Source organism: Lacerta agilis, chromosome 2 (assembly GCF_009819535.1).
Source record: "Lacerta agilis isolate rLacAgi1 chromosome 2, rLacAgi1.pri, whole genome shotgun sequence".
Lineage (NCBI taxonomy): Eukaryota > Metazoa > Chordata > Lepidosauria > Squamata > Lacertidae > Lacerta > Lacerta agilis.
Genome location: NC_046313.1, coordinates 117,318,511 through 117,336,471, shown reverse-complemented (window position 1 = coordinate 117,336,471; position 17,961 = coordinate 117,318,511). Strand labels below are relative to the sequence as shown.

At 46.9% G+C, this 17,961-nt stretch overlaps 1 pseudogene; it reads left to right on the top strand.

Annotated features, from left to right (window-relative positions):
- Window positions 1–1,781: 1,781 nt before the first annotated feature.
- LOC117042218 lies at window positions 1,782–8,797 on the top strand (annotated as a pseudogene).
- Window positions 8,798–17,961: the final 9,164 nt, after the last annotated feature.

Here is a 17,961-nt window from a genome sequence, read left to right as displayed (position 1 = left end):
ATCTTGTGATGGTTTAACCCCTTTCCGTTTTAGCATTACAAATTATACAAAGACCCTAAAAGCAATAGTTCTAAGATGAAGGCTATACATTCTGCTGTTTTGATCTAGACATCCTTTACGTTGAGTTGATATTTGATGTGCTTGTGAGCAGACTAAACGTCGGTACTCAAAAGAGTTTCAGTGACAGGACAAACTGAAGAGCTGTTCAGATTGTGAAGGTAGTAGGCAAAAAAAGCCCCTCCCCCCAAAAACACCACCACTCCAGGCTAAACAGATTTCAAAATAAAGCAGAATGCTTGTAGCTCTATACCTGGATTAACCATAGCCTATTCACAAGTTCAGGGACCCAGGTGGCGCTGTGGGTTAAACCACAGAAAATAGGGACCGCTCCAGCGGGAAGGTAAACGGCGTTTCCGTGCGCTGCTCTGGTTCGCCAGAAGTGGCTTTGTCATGCTGGCCACATGACCCGGAAGCTGTCTGCGGACAAACGCCGGCTCCCTTGGCCTATAGAGCGAGATGAGCGCCGCAACCCCAGAGTCGGACAGGACTGGACCTGATGGTCAGGGGTCCCTTTACCTTTACCTTTTATTCACAAGTTCAAATCCGCCGAGTCCCCACGACAGGGCGAGCTCCTGTTGTTTGGTCCCAGCTCCTGACCACCTAGCAGTTCGAAAGCACATCAAGTGCAAGTAGATAAATAGGTACCACTCCGGCAGGAAGGTAAACGGTGTTTTCGTGCGCTGCTCTGGTTCGCCAGAAGCGGCTTAGTCATGCTGTCCACATGACCCGGAAGCTGTCTTTTATTCACAAGTAATATAGTATTTCTAGTGTACTACCAATCAGTAACTTGGGGGGTGGTCAGTTTCCCAGTGGTACGCAAGATTCAGTACGGACCCTGTGTTGAAGGGGGATGGGACAAAGCTCAGCTTTTAAGGACTTGCCCTTCTCTCCTTGTGGAAGGGGCCTGTGGCTCATTATCTACATGGAGAGTGACAGTTATATCACATTCCCCAAGTAGACATCCTAAGCCACCTGGGGACTCTGAATACTTGATGCGTGATACCTGAGGCACATGACTGTTTTGCTTTGTCTTTTCTCCTTCCGCTTCTCTTAGATTCACATTGAATCTGTCTCACATTCCAAAATACAACCAGGACCGGTCCGGCCCCCAAAATTAGGCAGAATGGGGAGACTGCCTCAGGCACTTAACATAGCACGGAATTTCTGCTTTCTCTTATAATCAATTATGACTGCTGTGATAATTGACTTCTTTGCATAAGTCTAAGCTGAAACAGAGTTATCATACAGTTGTTGTTGTTGTTGTTGTTGTTGTTGTTGTTGTTGTTGTTTTGCAGTTCAGTTCCAATAGACCTCACTGTTGACAGTTTTTATCTCCACGCGGGAATATATAAATTATTGTGCACAATCTGATGAAGGAGACTCTAGGCAACGAAGCCAAGTTACATCATAATACAATTTTAGGCGCCACAAGATTCTTGTTTCTACACTCTAGCAAGGGAATTGGCCCCTTATGGATGCCCCTTTCCCAGCGTGGGAGCCTAGCTGAGCGTTGCCGACTCATGTCCTGAATCTAGCGCGGGATCTCAGGGCGGGATCCGGATCCCTCCCGGACCTGCCTCGCCCACTTTCTCCCTGAGCAGGAATCCTCGAGCGGCGAGGCCATGTAAGGGTTAAAGGGAGCGAGAGAGCCCAGCTGCCTAGAGCGGCCTGGGAAATGCCCCTCTACCCTTCCCGCCACCTCTTCTCGTCTCCTCTTCCGCTTGTCTTTGGAGGCCTCTGGGACGGTGGGTCCTTTGGGTGAAGGGGAGGCTCTGGGGCGACGGGGGGGGTACAGAGGGGGCTGTTGGGGGGCTGAGGGATGACGGGGAGGATCCCCTGGGTGGGTGGAGGGAAGGGAAGCCATGGGACCCAAGGCCTCTGAGGTCCCAGCATCTCCCGCCCACCGACGACCCCCGGGGGGGAGCGGGCTCTTTGGGGGGGGGCTCAGAAGTGGGCACCCCTTGAGAAGGGGGGGACTCCAAGTGGGGAAAGAGGGTGGGCACCCATCTTTGGCAGATGCTTTCCTTGCGACCCCTGCATTACGGGGGGGGTGGACTAGATGACCCTCGAGATCCCTTCCATTTCCACAATTCTATGGTTCTGTGGGGTGGAGCATAGCAGCCAAGTCCATGGGGCCGTGAGCGGTTTGCCCCACCCCCCAAACAGTAAAACACTTAAGGGGGCTTGGGTGGGTGGGTGGGTGTCTGTGCACTGTATCATGTGATCAATATTTCAAGTTAGCACTCCTGGGGTGGAGAGAGAGAGAGAGAAGTGGCCTTTGGGAGAAAGGGCTCCATCGTCGGTGCTGGCAGGGAAATCTCCAGAGAGGCTGCCTTGGCTTCTCCCTCCTGCCCAGCAGTCTCCTTAAAGTCACATCCGAAAACAAGGGAAAGGGGGGGTCCCCCTTTCTCCCCCTTCCTACTTGGAAACTGCATCTCCCTATGGGACTGGAGGCTCCCAAGGTAGGATGCAGCATGACACCGAGTTAGACCAGTGGTCCACCTGGGTCAATATTGCTGACACAGACTGGCTGAGGCACCAGGCCAGCCTAGTCCTGAACACAAGAGAGCCGGACACTGGCTTAGAGTGAGAGATGGACACTGGCTTAGAGTGAGAACCTCATTTTAGACTTAAGCACAGTATTATAGTTAAAATGCAGGCAGCTTCGCAGAAGGAAGGAACACACCACAGACGTGCAAGAGGAAGTTGCTAGCTACGGTTGCCGAGAAATGTCCCGACCGCAAAAGGCACGACCACAAGAAATGAGGAAATGGTGGTCAGGGTAACTTTATTTGTGTCATATATGGAAAGCACCAAGGCCAAGCTAAAATAGGTCAGGTGCAGCAAAAGGTCAATTGACAGATAGTTAGATAATAGCTATGCGGCACCCACTAGCGGCCAGTAAAACATTTCTAATTAGAAGCCAATGGCTGTGTGTATGGTTGGCTGATCTAATAAATAGGACATTATGCTATGTACTGCTGCTTATGGGGTGGAGGGCACTGTGCATATGTATGAACACCATTGATTGCATCCCCCGCCCCCCGGTTGTGTGGCTAGGATGAACTCCTGCATTTCAGGACCAAACTGGGCTTTGCCCAATTCTGATTCGCTGAGGGAATACTGCAAGAAGGCTGGGCTTAGCGATGACGTCAAGTGTCTGTGAAGAGTATAAAGCACCCCTGCATTTGCTCAATAAAGAATGCTTTGAGGAAAAGCTGCTTGGAGTCTTTCCTTTTGGTCAATAATAGTCATGGGTGCAACATGGCAGCAATGTTTTTTGTGGTTTCACAGACATGGAGTTCCTCTCAGCCCTACCTGGCTGGGGATTGATCCTGGGAATTTTATGCATGCAAAGAAGCTTCCCACCTAAATCTGGTTGGCCACCCTGAGGTCAGGAGGCTGGACTAGGTGAGCCATTTGACCTGATCCAGCAGGACTCTGGTGATGTTCTTAAGAGTTGCATGCCCTTCCCCTAAATGGGAGGGGGTGGCAAAGGAGGGAGACTGCAGTGCCAGAGAGAGAAAAGGTAGTTCGGAAAGGAGTGTTTTTTAATGGTGGAGTGAAGAAGATCCTCTTTAAGGCATAACTCTGCTGGGGTTCAGGCAGAAGTCACCCTTCTTTTCCACTAAGGGAAATCTCTGCAGAGGTCTGGGGCTGCCTTTGCTTCTCCCTCCCTCACAGGACGCCACAGCTTGTTTAAACTTTGAGCTCTGCAAAATAGTTTAAAAGAGGCTGCATCAGCAATCCTAGATATCATCATCACTATCCAAGGCTGGGAGTGGTGTGCTGAATTCCAGGGGGTTGTGGGTGGAGAAGGAGAAAATGGATGCGAGCTGGAGGGGTGAATGACCTCTCCCCCCCCAAGCACAAAATTCAAAAAAGCCCTGGCTGGAGGGAGGGAGGGGAGCAGTCTTCTCCAAAGTCTCTCACCTGGTGCATGTTTCTGGGTGTCAGAAGAGGAGCAATATGCAGAGCAGACCTGTGCAGATTTACTCATAAGGCAGAGAGAGGACAGATTGAATTGGTATCACAAAAAACCTTTAAAAATGGGGCTCATGTTGGGAAGGGGGTACCCCATTTGGGCTTCTTTAGGGGCAGCAGAATGTTTTGGGCAGGAGAATCCATGCAGGGCCTCTGAGGCTCCCTTTCCTTCTTCCTCCCTCCCAGGAACCTGCATCTTCTGAGCTCCTCAGGAAGGACGAAACCGGCTGAACCTGCAAACCTAGCAAGGATGGAAGGAGGAAGATGGACAGTTGACCTTATCAGACTGCCTCCTGCACCCCTCCCCAAAACCTCTGGACTTTCCCCCCCCGGGCCCTCAGAGACATCTGGTGAGTTCCAGGGGAGTGGAGATGGGGACATAGATGTGTTATGATGCGTCCCACGGGGGCAAGTTGTGAGACTGACCCCCAGGTAGGGACGAAGCCTGCGTGCCCTCCTGGCTACTCGAGTCCAGGGGCATGCAGATAATATGCAATCACTAAATGGATGGTAAAGAGGAAAACCACCGCCCAGGCTTTTGAATTTTAGGTGCTATTTCCACTGCAGGAGTCCTGGCTAGTAGCTAATCTCCCCTTCTTGGGCAAGGTTCCAGGTGGTCTTGGAGGAAGCTGATTTTCCAGATCCATTTTAATTGGATTTGGCACAGAAACTGCTTTGGTTGCCCTGTATGATGACCTCTGTTGGGGGAGAGAGACAGCAGAAATTTGTCCCTACTAATTCTCCTTGACCTCTCAGCGGCTTTCGATTCCATCTACCTCGGTATCCTTCTGGAGCAGCTGTTTGAGTTAGGGGTGGGTGACACTGCTTTGTGAAGGTTCCCATTTTACTTGGATGGATGTTTCCAGAGGTGTGGGAAATAGCCATTAATGAGAAATTAACATGTGCCATTAAGGTAAGAAAGGAAAATTCAAAAGAAATGATTTTGAGGACATATGGAAGGTGTTTGTAGAATTTGTACTGTTAAAATGGATAGGAGTCAAACCATCGCAAGAGTGTGTTGAAATTTTGGGAGATTGGATAGTCTTGGTGGTGGGGTGCACATTTTTATTCTTATTTATTTATGATTATTACTTTGTCAAAATAAAATCATAAAAAAGAGAAATGGATGAAAGGGGAAATCATAAAGGAAGAGTATAAACCGGTAAAGGTAAAGGGAACCCTGACCGTTAAGTTCAGTTACGGACGACTCTGGGTTTGCGGCACTCATCTCGCTTTACTGGCCATGGGAGCCAGCGTACAGCTACCGGGTCATGGGGCCAGCATGACTAAGCTGCTTCTGGCGAACCAGAGCAGCGCACAGAAATACCGTTTACCTTCCCGCCGGAGCGGTACCTATTTATCTACTTGGACTTTGTGCTTTTGAACTTCTAGGTTGGCAGGAGCAAGGACCGAGCAATGGGAGCTCACCCCGTCGTGGGGATTCGAACTGCTGATATACTGATCGGCAAGCCCTAGACTCTGTGGTTTAACCCACGGCACCAACCGCGTCCCTTTTATGAACCAGTAGCCAGCAGTAACAAGGATAAGATCATGCAGACAAAAGTTCCGAATGAGTTTAGGCATACCAGAGAGGTAAATAATAATAATAAAATTCCGGACTCCGTTGTTGTTCGACACCGTAGATGAAGGAATTGAGGGGATGCTCATTCAATGTGTGAGATTCAATATTACCAAAACAGATTGGAGTACTGGGCTTAAATGAATTTCAGTGGGGGGAAATGTCAGGTTCTACAATGAGGCCAGAAGAACCAGCTGCACATATCTAAGATGGAGGACACCTGGCTTGCCAGTAGTACCTTCTCAGGGCCTTAGTAGACCACAAGCTTAACATGATCAAGGGTCTGGAAACCAAGCCTTATGAGGAATGGCTGAGGAAGCTGGGTATGCTTAGCCTGGATAAAAGGAGACTGAAAAGAGATGTGCCATCTTTAGGTATCTATGTTCAGATATCTAAAGTGCTGTCACATAAAGATGGAGCAAGCTTGTTTTCTTCATCTGGAGGATAGGACCTGAACAAATGGATTCAAATTACAAGAAATGTGAATCCAACTAAACATCAGGAAGAATTTTCTGATGGTAAAAGTTGTTTGATAGTGAAACAGACAGATACAGTGGTGCCCCGCTAGACGAATGCCTCGCTAGACGAAAAACTCACTAGACGAACGGCATTCGCTAGCGGAAGGCTGCCCCGCAAGACGAAAATGTCAATGGGGCTGCCTCGCAAGACGGATTTTTTTTTAAAGCGAAAAGTAGCGGTTTTGCATTGGTGCTTCGCTAGATGAAAAAGTCGCTCTACGAAGACACTCGCAGAACGAATTATTTTCGTCTAGCGGGGCACCACTGTAGTGGTTAAGAGCGGTAGACTCGTAATCCGGTGAACTGGGTTTATGTCACCGCTCCTTCACATGCAGCTGCTGGGTGACCTTGGGCTAGTCACACTTCTCTGAAGTCTCTCAGCCTCACTCACCTCACAGAGGGTTTGTTGTGGGGGAGGAAGGGAAAGGAGATTGTTAGCCACTTTGAGACTCTTTAGGGTAGTGATAAAGTGGGATATCAAATCCAATTCCAAAACCCAAACCCTCTGAAGGTGGTGGACTCTCCTTCCTTGGAGGCTTTTAAGCAGAGATTGGAGGCTGGAGTCAAGATTGCTGCATTGCAGAAGTTTGGACTAGATGGTCATATACCACCCTTCATCTAAGCATCACTGTGCTGTTTACAATATAAAAAAGAAAAATACATAACATCCTAACCAAAACAGTACCCACACACATAATTTAAAGAGACAGAAATGGTTTAATTAGGCAAAGGCCAGGGAAAATAGGAAAATTTTCATTTGCTGCCTAAGTTGTAACACCTGGCATTACCATAATTTGACATTATCATAGCTGCAATCCTAAAAAATTGGAACATAAAAAGGAAAAAGGAGAATGTAAGGGATATTGAAATAAGAGATGCTATTTTCACTAGATGATCGTTATGTTACTTAATCCTTTTCCTTGGAAGCCTAACAGGATTTTCTTTCCTCCCCAGCAGGTGATGGAAACAATAGTCAGAATTCCAAGAAGTCACCTGGAAATTTATTGAAGGAACCATTTAAATGCATGGAGTGCGGAAAGTGCTTCATCCAGAACACAGAGTTTACTTCTCACAAGCAAACTCACACAGAGGAGAAACCATTTCAGTGTATGAAATGTGGAAAGTCGTTCAGGTGGAAACAACACCTTACAACACACCAGCGAACTCACACAGGGGAGAAGCCATTTCAATGTATGGAGTGTGGAAAGAGCTTTGGTCAGAAAGTAACCCTTCTAAGACATCAAAGAACTCACACAGGGGAGAAACCATTTCAATGTTTGGAATGTGGAAAGAGCTTTATTCGGAAAGGAACCCTTCTAAGTCATCAAAGAACTCACACAGGGGAGAAACCATTTAAATGTATGGAGTGTGGAAAGAGCTTCAGTGACTGTGGAACATTTAGAATTCATCTTCGAATTCACACAGGAGAAAAACCATTTAAATGTATGGAGTGTGGAAAGAGCTTCAGTCGTAATGATACGCTTAGAAAACATCAGCTAACTCACACAGGGGAGAAACCGCTGGAATGTGTGGAATGTGTGGAATGTGGGAAGTGGTTCAGGATGAAGTCAGACCTTACTTCTCACCAACGAACTCACACAGGGGAGAAACCCTTTAAATGCATGGAGTGTGGAAAGTGTTTCAGCCATAAGACAAACCTTCGTTCACACCAGAGAACTCACTCAGGGGAGAAGCCATTTCATTGTATGGAGTGTGGAAAGAGCTACAGTCGTAATGATATGCTTAAAATACATCAGCTAACTCACACAGGAGAGAAACCATTTAAATGCATGGAGTGTGGAAAGAGCTTCAGCGAAGGTGGAAGCCTTGAAAAACATCTACGAACTCACACAGGGGAGAAACCATTTCAATAAATGGAATGTGGAAAGTTATACAGCCAGAAACAATACCTTAGGAAACATCAAAGAATTCACACAGGTGAGAAGCCATTCAAATGTATGGAGTGTGGAAAGAGCTTCAGTCAGAGTGGAAGCTTCAGTAAACATCAGCGAACTCACACAGGGGAGAAGCCATTTAAATGTATAGAGTGTGGAAAGAGCTTCAGTCAAAGTGGAAGCCTTCGAATACACCAGCAAAGCCACTAAAAGAAACCATTTAAATGTATGGAATGTGGAAAAAGCTTCAGTGTAAGTGGTAAGCTTAGACTACACCAAATGACTCATACAGGGGAGAAGCCATTTGAATGTATGGAATGTGGAAAGTCGTTCAGTCGGAAGGAACACCTTAGGAGACACCAAACAATTCACACAGGTGAGAAGCCCTTCAAATGTATGGAGTGCAGAAAGTGGTTTAGGTGGCATAGTCAACTTACTTCACATCTGCGAACTCACACAGGAGAAACCATTTAAATGTATGGAGTGTGGGAAGACTTTCACTGATAGTCATATGCGGTGTGGAGCTTTTAAATATGAAGTGTGGGAAAAGATTTGGCCAGACATTAACTCAGAGCTTCAGTGTGAGCAAGGCAATATGGGTGAAGGTTTTGAGGTCAAAATGGTCCAGTGAAGATGGGTAAAGGCTTTCGGAGATCTTAACTTTTATCTCCTGTCTGTTGAGTGGTTACAGTTTAAGGGTCATTACCGTTCCACAGAAATGTGTATCTCTTTAAAAGAAAGAAGGAAATGAACTGACCTAGTTTTGCAGCTGTGGGGCAGTACAGCAGGTGATGTTAAGTTTGTACTGATTTAAGGCGTATCAGCAATTGGATACAGTATATAAGGAGGTCTGCGTACCTCTCAGTACCCTGGGTGGTGGGTCACAGGATGGGTCATGTTTCTGTAATGTTCTTGTAGTTAATGTAACTTCTGTTATTTTTCTTTAATTAAAACAACTCCTGATTATACTTTGCAGTCTCCTCAGAATGACTTTTGTTGCGCAGTTACTCAGTTTAAATGCGCCAACACTGTCTACCTCACCTAAGGACGCGGGTGGCACTGTGGGTTAAACCGCAGAGCCTAGGGTTTGCTGATCAGAAGGTTGATGGTTTGAATCCCCGCAACGGGGTGAGCTCCCATTGCTCGGTCCCAGCTCTTGCCCACCTAGCAGTTCGAAAGCACATCAAGTGCAAGTAGATAAATAGGTACCACTCCGGCAGGAAGGTAAATGGCATTTCCGTGCACTGCTCTGGTTTGCCAGAAGCGGCTTTGACATGCTGGCCACATGACCCGGAAGCTGTACGCCAGCTCCCTCGGCCAGTAACATGAAATGAGCGCTGCAACCCCAGAGTCAGACACGACTGGACCTAATGGTCAGGGGTCCCTTTACCTTTAAGACCTTGATTAGATTTAATTCCTGTCATCCATGGGCCCATTTCCCTTACCAAGTAGGAGGGAAACTGATGAGGTGCTTTTTCATGCTTCAGGAAATCTGAAAAGAGCCTCTTCCCTCCAGTATTGGGACACAAATACCTCCCCAACTGCACCACACAATTTGGGAAACCCAACAAAACAACCTCAAGCTGCCAGACTAGGATTTCTGAAAGAGGAGCTGGGGGGGGGCTCCCCCTTCCTTCTCACATCAGGAAGCTCCGGAGGCCGATTTCCCTTGACATTGTCCATCTCTCACCCCCCACCCAACTCGAAATCTCCTCCCTCTCTCCCAATCCAGACATGACTCTGTTCTCCAGCTGCTTCCACTTCCTCTCCCCTGCTTGCCCTCCCGATCTCCGCCCCATTGAGGCAGGGGCTTCAGCAGCAGATTTCGGAGGGGGGGTAGATCAGGGTCCTGGAGGAGTTCAGCCCTGCCCTGATGCAGGAGGCAGAGCCTGGGGGGGGGCAGGAGTGAGAAGGGAGATGGAAGCTGTTAAGCAGAGAGGAGCATCACTAGGTGAAATGGGGCTGCCACTCTGAGAAGGACTGACTTCTGAGTCAACATGCACAGGGTGGGGCTGCAAATCCCTTTGTAGTTAAGTTGCACTGGGGGGCACCCTTTTGTTGTTTGTCTGAAGTGTCTTCGCCCCCCCTCCTCTCCCCCCACCATGGGAGCCTCGCTTGATCTCTGCGCTTCAAATGCAAGCCCTCCTGGGGGAGGAGGACCCCACTTTGCAAAAGCATGGCCTGCATCCAGCCCCCCCTCCCCACTGATTCCCACAGTTAAAGGACGGAGCCCCTCCCTGCTTTCCCTCCCCCCCTCCAATCCTCCCGCCTCCTTTCCCAGCCGCCCTGTTTGTAGATTCAGGAAGAGGGAAAGCAAATCCTTCTCCCACCCCCAACTCCAAATAACCCCCCAATATGCGGCACCTCTTTCTCCTCTTCTCCAAGTCCGCTTCTCTTCCGGGAATGGGGGTGGAGCTCCCTCCCCTCCAAATAGTCTTCCCCACCCCCACCCCCCAAAAAACAAATTTCCTGCCTCTCTAGGAAGCGGAGCTCATTGACCCAGAGGGAGGGGGAGAGGGAGGAAATCCCCCTCCCCCTCCCTGCAAACAGAAATTCCCAGCCAGCAAACTCTGTACACTATTCCCATTTATTTAGTGATTAATTCATGGGTTCAATTCCTGGCAGCGGTAGCAAAAGACGACCCCCCCACCCCCCAATTTCTGAAAAGCCTCTTCCCGGGAAGGGGTTTAGAGCAGGAACTTAAGACAACCCTAAAGGCTGGTCCCTTGTCATTACATTGCTTTCCTCCCAAGAAGCAGGCGTCTTTTAATATGGGGACAGCAGTCACGAAATTAAGAGGCGCCTGCTTCTTGGGAGGAAAGCAATGCCAAACCTAGACAGCATCTTAAAAAACAGAGACATCACCTTGCCGACAAAGGTCCGTATAGTTAAAGCTATGGTTTTCCCAGTAGTAAAGTACGGAAGTGAGAGCTGGACCATCAAGAAGAATGATCACCGAAGAATTGATGCTTTTGAATTATGGTGCTGGAGGAGACTCTTGAGAGTCCCATGGACTGCAAAAAGATCAAACATATCCAATCTCAAGGAAATTGGACCTGAGTGCTCACTAGAAGGACAGATCCTGAAGTTGAGGCTCCAGTACTTTGGCCACCTCATGAGAAGAGAAGACTCCCTGGGAAAGACCCTGATGTTGGGAAAGATGGAGGGCACAAGGAGAAGGGGACGACAGAGGATGAGATGCTGCGGGAGGCAGTGAAAGATAGGTGTGCCTGGCATGCTCTGGTCCATGGGGTCACAAGGAGTCGCACACGACTGAACAACAACAACAAAACCATTTGTAAAAAGAGGGAGCTGATGGAGAAAGTTATGGGGTGGGGGAGTGCAGCTCAGTGGTAGAGTAGTTGCTTTGCATGCAGACGGTCTCGGATTCCTATTTTCACGTTTGGTGGGAGTGTACCGTGGTCCACACCTTCTGGGGGAAAGTTTTTTATCTGACCGCTAAAATCACTCAACAATCTATCCGCCCTCATCCAGCATTTGCCTTAATATAACAATATTTGACCCCATATTCTAGGCTTCAATCTAAAGAATTAATTTGCTCTCTGTTCACAAACAATAGAGGCTTGGATTAATAACATATGGACCATTGCTTTATCTATCAGAATGCCTCACATTCCATTGGTGTCTAATCAAATGCATCTCTTAAAAAAAAGGATACCTTTGACACAATCTTAATGCCATCATCATCATCATCATCATCACGGAGGTATTTGTTGAGTAATTCTCCTCCATGTCTTCCTTTAGCAGTTGTGCATTTTAGATAAAAGTTTTTCTTTATTTTTTATAATATTTTTATTCAATTTTCTACAAGAGTAACAAAAGTAAAAGCAATTAACAAAAACAAAAAAAGAAAAACATACACAAAAACAATATCAAATCCATAACATAGGATTCTCTGAATCCTGTGACTTCCCTCCCTGCCCCTCCCCTGGTTCTTCACTATAGAATTCACAAAATAAAAGGATGTGAGTAACGGATTCTACCTTGTTAGACACGCAGGGGCAGAGACGCACATGCATTGGGACCTTCGTAAATTTGCCATACAGCACTGCTGAAGGCATTGTCTCGAAACGGGCTCTAGAGAAGGCCCATCTATAGGCTTCAGTAGTGATATTAGTTAGATAAGGGGCCGCTGCAAAGTTAGGCCAAGATTTTAAACATCTATACTTCTCCGGGAGTAAGGCAGTTTCTTGTTGTAATTCGATATCATGAAGTCTCTGAGTAATAGTAATTTTTGCCTTATTTAAAGTTCCGTTAAGAAGATATTCTGGGTTTAGGCCAATTTGTTTGATCTTATTAGTTATTTGCATAAGCCAGGGGGGATAGGGGACTGTGGCCAGGAAGTGAGGTAACAATCCCTTTGGGTTGTAATGGATTTTCAGCCAGAGGGATATTGCTTGTTCCCATACCTTTAATTCCACTCTGGGGAGTCCTGCCTCTTGCCTTAACACTGAATTAGGTGTACTCTTTGGGGTACCAAATAAGGATCTTAAGAATTTTGATTGTACGATTTCGAGGATCTTGAAATTAGCAGAAGGGTTAATTTGAGAGCCATACAAGAGTTGGGCTAGAGATTTTGTCTGGAAGACTCTTAGGGCCATCGGGAGGAAGCCAGCGCCTTTCCTTCTGAAAAGCCTAAGGATGGCATTTGTGTTGTAATTCCCATTCCACCTTAACAACAGACTGAGGATGGGAGCTTATCACATGTCTGTATAGTGTTCCAGTGTGCTGCTGGGAACTTCCGTTCCTCAGTCTGTACTTTCTCTTTCGTTTTCCGAACATGGAGGTGACTGCACGCATGCTTTCTTTTGTCCTCATGTTCGCCTAATAAATGCTTAACTATAATGCTCATGCCAGCCTCTGTGGTGCATCTTCTGCTGCTAAATGGATAGAAAGAGTGCCTGGCTTTCTGAAGCTAGGTCTCTGGTTTCTGCTGCTGTTCCAGGGCTTTGAAGTTCGACCGGCAGTTCGGCCGGGGGTGTTTGGGCCAGCAGGGAGCATGCCCGTTGTTCCCGTTTCCCTGGACAACTGGGTTATCGGGCCCAGATTCACAGCACTGAAACAGAGGTATGTGGAGGAGCGAAACAAGCATGAATCCCGGTCGGCGGCTAGAAGACTTTGATGTCTGTGCCAAGCGTAATTAAGGCCGGAGGAAGGCAGGTCGTAAATCTGCTGAGATAGTGAAGCTGTAAAATAGCCTCTAGCTGGCTGAAGTGTGCAGTGAAAGCAGGAATAGATAGAGCGATGGGGGAAAACCACTGTCCACAATTAAACGGACAGAATTACCAGACTTGGGCAGTCTATTGTGAAGCTCAATTAAGACGGCATGCAGTATGGCACACTGTGAAAGACACAGCCCCTACTCCTGTAACTGCTGCATGGTCATCAGCTGACTCGAAGGCAATGGGGTTGATTGTCTTATCACTATCTCCGGAGGAGCTAATAACAATAAATGGCAAAGTGTCTGCTCGAGAGATGTGGGAAGCCTTAAGGACCACCCATATGAGGAAGGAGGCGGGGTCTGTGCTTCTCTACTTCAGAAAGCTGCACACTAAAAAGCTTGACCCAGGGGGTGATGTGAAAGCCCATATCTTGGAGTTATTAAGACTGAGACAGGAAGTGGTGCACAGAGGGTTCAATGTGCCAGAAGATTTATTTTCTGTATTGATTTTGGACTCTTTGGATCAAAGCTACAGTGCGATAGCCAGCCAGTTGGCAACCCTTCCTGCACAAGAGCTAACTGCAGCCAAAGTAACTGCAGTCCTGCAGAATGAATTTGATCGACGCAACGCAGCAGCTCCTGATTGCCCACTTGAGGGGGAGCAAGCAGCCACGTCGTCTGGTACAGCGTTGCAGCCACCAGGGGGCGCTAAGGCCTTATCAGCTGTGAGATGCTGGAACTGTGGAATTCAAGGCCATGTCCAACGATTTTGTCCCAAGGCAAAGGGCAAGCAAAAGCGAAAGTCTGCAGATGGCAAGAAGACGGGGACCTGAAGGTCAAAGAATGTGCAAAACAAGGTTTTTGTTGCACGAACAGATACTGCAAAGACTGAAGGCAGATTTGTTGTGGATTCTGCAGCGACACGCCACATCTGCAAAGATCGGCAACTGTTTGTTTCCTGCAAGCCACAGGATGGCAAGATACATCAGGCCGATGGATCTTCGATCCGGATTGCTGGAGGCCAGGTGGAACTCCGGAGTTTGCAGTCAACTATCACCAATGTACTGTATGTTCCTGACTCAGCTGAGAACCTACTGAGTGTTCCCCAGCTCACAGAGAAGAATTTCGACGTTCTCTTTAGGAAGGGCCTCTGCGTCATCAGCAAGGACGATGAGGAACTCTTGCGTGCTGACTATATGAACAATTTATTTCAAATTGCTTATGATGTTGACAATGTGCAGAATGATGATTCTTGTTGTGTGGCGAGTGCTAACAAAGTTCTCCATGCAGATTGTATACACACTCACCACAGGAGATTTGGTCACATGTCCTGGCAGACGCTGACCAAAATGCCAGAAGTAGTTGAGGGTCTAACCATTAAGCCCTGTAAATTCTACATGAAGTGCAAATCGTGTGCAGAGCACAAAGTGAGGGTGGCTCCTAAGGGCAAGGTATCTGGTAGGCAGGCTTCAAAACCCTACCAGATTGTCCATGCAGACCTAGTTGGTCCACTAGCGCCCTCTCTTGGTGGAGCAAAGTACTTTATGGTTTTGATTGATTCTTACTCTAGATTCATTCATGTGTACTTGCTCAAACAAAAGTCAGATGCATTTTCCAAGTTCAAGGAATTCTATGCTTGGTTGAGAAATGCCCATGGAAAGCAAATACAATGTCTTTTTACTGACAGAGGAGGGGAATTCACTTCTCAGCAGTTTGAAGCTTTTCTGACTGAGAAGGGAATCCAACATGATCTCGCTTGTCCACGATCCCCATGGGAAAATGGAATTTGCGAAAGAGCAAACCAGACGTTGCTACAGGGTATGAAGACTCAGTTGCATGATGCAAATCTTTCAGAAGCGTATTGGGCAGAGTCTCTAGCACATTTTGTTTATTCCTACAACAGGAGGCTGTCTACACCCATAGGATGTACCCCTTATGAAAGGATGTTTGGCAAGAAGCCTTTTGTCAAGCACATGAGAATCTTTGGTTCTGATATGTGGGTACATACTCCACAGAGCAGCAAGCTCGGAAAGCGTGGTGTACATGGGATATTTGTAGGGTATGAGAAAGGTGCATACCGAGTTTACATGCCCGACACAAAAACAGTGCGATTCACCAGGAGTGTGGAGTATTGTGCCAAGTGGGGGGACAATGTGGGGATTTTTCAGAGTCATCCTGACACTGAGAAAGCAGAGGAAACTGAGAATGATGATCAGGTTTCAGATTCCGATTCAGTGGGAGGTGCTGGTGCTGCTGATAGTGACAGCGATACAGCAGATTACCAGAGTGCCAAAGCCTCGATTAGACCATCAGATGAGTCTGATGCTGAATTGGAAGAACCACTGTTCACCACTGGCAGTGTTTCTCCTAAGAAGGAGAAGGAGAAGGTGAAGGTTGAAGACTTGCGTCTGATGCGCCGATCAGAAAGAGCCACGAAGGGCAAACAGCCTAAAAGGTTTGATGAGGAGTTTGCCAGCACAGCTACTGCTGTAGTTGGTAGCTCAAAGAAGGTATGGGAACCTTCGAGTTTTCAGGAGGTAAAAGAACTCTCCCCTGAGAATGCTGAGCCATGGCTTAAGGCCATAGATGATGAGCTTAACTCTTTGGATAGGAATCAAACTTGGGAACTGGTTCCAGTAGTTCCAGGGATGCGACTGGTTGGGAGTAAATGGGTTTTTAAGGCGAAGACCGATCAAAATGGAAAGATTGTGCGGCATAAAGCCAGGTTGGTTGCCAGGGGTTTTTCCCAAGTACCAGGTCAAGATTATAATGAAACCTATTCCCCCACAGTCAAATATGAGAGTATAAGACTCATGCTCAAAATTGCTGCAGAGGAGAAACTTCACGTTTCCCACCATGACGTGAATACAGCATTTTTGTATGGGATTCTAGACGAAGAATTGTACTTACTTCCACCAGATGGAGTGCAAGTTCAGAAAGGGATGGTCTGTAAACTTAAGAAGTCCCTGTATGGTTTGAAGCAGAGTGCCAGATGTTGGAACACCAAACTTACAGAGACATTGCTCTCTCTTGGTTTTCACCAGGGAAAGGCAGATCCGTGTGTGTTCGTGAAAGGGGAGGGGCAACACAAACTGTATTGTGTATGTTTTGTCGACGATCTTTTGTTGTTTTGGAAAGATCAAAAGGTATATCATAACACTCTAGCACAACTTAAACAACACTTTGAGATGAAGGATCTTGGCCAGGTATCCAACTACCTTTCTCTGCAGGTTGAAAAGGACCAGACAGGTAATTTTCTGGTTCACCAAACTCAGAAAATCACCGATGTGCTAAACAAACTTAAATTGACTGATGCAAATCCTGTGGATACCCCAATGGTAACAGGTTTTCAAAGAGATGAAAAGGCTGAGATGTTTCCTGACATAACGCTGTATAGATGCATTCTGGGCAAACTAAATTTCATTGCCAGGTGCACTAGACCTGATATTGCTGCGAGCACTAACCTGCTCAGCAGACATGCTAACAATCCGTCAGTCCAGGATTGGAAAGCTTTGAAACGCGTAGCTCGCTACTTAAAAGGGACAATGCATTACAGATTGAGATTCACCAGTCAGAAGACTGGAGGACTTGAAATTTTTGCAGATGCCAGTTTCGGAAGTGACACCACAGATGGTACAAGCACTTCTGGAGTATGCTATGTGTACAACCACTGTCTGTTTGACTGGCTGTGCAAGAAGCAGTCGACAGTAAGTTTAAGTTCTTGTGAGGCAGAACTAAATGCACTGTCATTTTCACTCATGGACTGTGAATGGGTAATACAACTGTTCAAGGACATCGGAGTCAATGTGACTTGTCCTGTACAAGTATACCAAGACAACAGGTCTTGTTTGGCTTTGCTTAATTCAGAGAGTTGCAAACAAAGAACCAAGTACTTGCAGATTAAGTTACATCGTGCAAGGGAGTGTATCCGAAAAGGAATCATTCAGGTGTCGTACATGCCAGGTAATGAGATACCTGCAGACTTGTTGTCTAAGGTAGTTAATAGAGAACAACTTCAGGTGTATGTTCGGAAATTACAATTGGTGTTGAATGCCAAAGATTAAGGTTACATGGAAAGGGGGAGAATGTTGTAATTCCCATTCCACCTTAACAACAGACTGAGGATGGGAGCTTATCACATGTCTGTATAGTGTTCCAGTGTGCTGCTGGGAACTTCCGTTCCTCAGTCTGTACTTTCTCTTTCGTTTTCCGAACATGGAGGTGACTGCACGCATGCTTTCTTTTGTCCTCATGTTCGCCTAATAAATGCTTAACTATAATGCTCATGCCAGCCTCTGTGGTGCATCTTCTGCTGCTAAATGGATAGAAAGAGTGCCTGGCTTTCTGAAGCTAGGTCTCTGGTTTCTGCTGCTGTTCCAGGGCTTTGAAGTTCGACCGGCAGTTCGGCCGGGGGTGTTTGGGCCAGCAGGGAGCATGCCCGTTGTTCCCGTTTCCCTGGACAAATTACAACAACTTGCGCTTCTCTCTGCTGAGATAGCTGATGTAGTCAAGTGTGTTGTCAATTTGGCATTATAAGAAAAAGTTATGCCCAAATATTGGAAGATCTTAGTTTGTTCAATGTCATTTCCCTTCATACTCCAATTGTCTTTCTTAAAGGAGCGATAGAAATGTACAATTTTGGTTTTGGCAAAGTTAATTGTTAACAATTCAGTGTTACATTGGTCGCTAAACTTCCCTAAGGCGCGTTTCAAGCCCACTTTGGTTTGCGAGAGAAGGACGGCG